General features: G+C 36.0%; 1 protein-coding gene across 1 annotated transcript in view; it reads left to right on the forward strand.

Annotated features, from left to right (window-relative positions):
• Positions 1-1,454: 1,454 nt before the first annotated feature.
• SLC1A3 (solute carrier family 1 member 3) overlaps positions 1,455-1,789 on the forward strand; it is a 65,225-nt gene continuing 64,890 nt past the window's right edge. Inside the window, exon 1 of the mRNA XM_015615199.1 lies at positions 1,455-1,585. The gene's annotated coding sequence lies outside the window, so the exon portion shown is untranslated. The remainder of the gene's footprint in view (positions 1,586-1,789) is intronic.

Consider the following 1,789-nt stretch of genomic DNA (forward strand, 5'->3'; position numbering starts at 1 on the left):
CTGTGTTCCTGTCTTTACAACACAAGCTGGGATTTTTTTTTTCTTACTTTTTTAAGTCAATAAATAAATGAATTCAATTATTTTCTTTCTTAAGTTAGACACCAAAGATCAAGATTCCATGGTACACAAATCAATCTCAAACCTACATTAATTATAAGGAAATTTGAAATGATTGTTAGATTATTTTTCTCTACATTATACATCATTATTTGAATCACATTCAAATTGGAAAACACTCTAGTAAAGACATTACTCTGACTTTGTGGAAGTAAATCTGCTTTTAATTTTATTTTATACCTTTCTATTCTTTGTGTGTATTGTACATAACTCCTTTCCTGTATACTTAAAATGACTGCTCAGGAAAAGAATTTAAATGTCAACATAATTTATAAACAAATCTTTAAATATGAATATATATAGGTGAATTATATATTTAATATAAAATTATATAAATTTTGATTTAAAATATTTGTCTTTTAAGAAAAATGTTTAAATCCTGTGAAAGATGCACTGAAATATAATTATGGAATATTTTAACTTGACTTTACCAATGCTTAAAATGAAAGTACTCTTCTAAAAAGGAAAGTTCTTTGGGAATTCCCCTGACTCCCATCAACAAATACCTTTTCAACAATGCATACTTTGAAATGCTAGAAAAACTGAAAGCCACTTATTTCTCAAAAGTGGATATTTTATACTTTTCCTTTCATTCATTCATTCATTCGTTCATTCTCTGCTATTGAAACAGGCTGAATGGGGCTTGCTATCGGTGAGTTTGAATTGCCAAACAAGTGGCAAGTCTTACTATGTATTTTGAATATCTACAAGAAACATACAAAGAATTATAACTGATCATGTTTTTCACTTTCCTTGATAATGCTCCAGTTGCTTGTGAAAGATATGTCTGGTTCCCCACCCTGGGAAGAGTAGATCTTGAATAGCTGTCTTTAAGAATTAGAAAATATGTGATAGCTTTCATACCATGCCTGTTTTTAGAAAAAAAGTAGCATGCTCAGGTATTTTATTATTTATTTTAGAAAGGGCAGGGATAGTGTTATATAATTATGTTTAGGATTTTCAGACGTCCGGCCTGGAATGTCTAATGAAGAAGCGCTCCAGCCTCTCCTGCTCTGTGTGTGTGCGAGCCTCCAATTCTTCCCGGATCCTGATTTTGCATTTCTAACGAAGCTGAACTGACAAAGCGTGAAAGTGGTCTAAAAGGAAAAACAAAGAAAGTGACCCTGCTTTCACCGTGCCAAGACTAATCAATATTCCAGAAGCCCCGCTTTCCCATCTCTGCTGATGCGTGGTTCGGGGTGGGTTGGTTTTCCCCCTTTTTTTTTTTTTCCGTGTTTTTTTTTTTTTTTTCTTTTTTGCATTTTTTTTTTTTTTTTTCCCCCGGCTCTGGGCTGGCAGTCTCCTCCCCTTTCCTTAAGTTACAGTGATAGTAAGTTGCCGTATTCCGGAGCACATGCTGATGTCAGTTTTCTCCCTGCCGCTCGCTGGGCTCGGCAGCTCCGCGCTCTCCGCAGGGAAGCCCCCGCTTCATCCAGCGCGCTCCTAAGGGTACGGAAGGTCTGAAAAGGTGAGCCCATCCTGTCCTTCAGCGAGGGTTGGAGCGGGGAGAAGACATTTTTCACTCTGTGCCTTTGTATCTTAATTAATGTAATGATCCTTTTGGCTGCACCCATATTCTTTCTTGATCTTGATGTAAATTGTACAGGACAGATTAGCTGCGTTAAACATCCTGGAAAGAAAAGGCACTGTGAAAGATATCTCTCTCTCTTTT

The sequence above is a fragment of the Parus major genome, chromosome Z (assembly GCF_001522545.3).
Source record: "Parus major isolate Abel chromosome Z, Parus_major1.1, whole genome shotgun sequence".
Lineage (NCBI taxonomy): Eukaryota > Metazoa > Chordata > Aves > Passeriformes > Paridae > Parus > Parus major.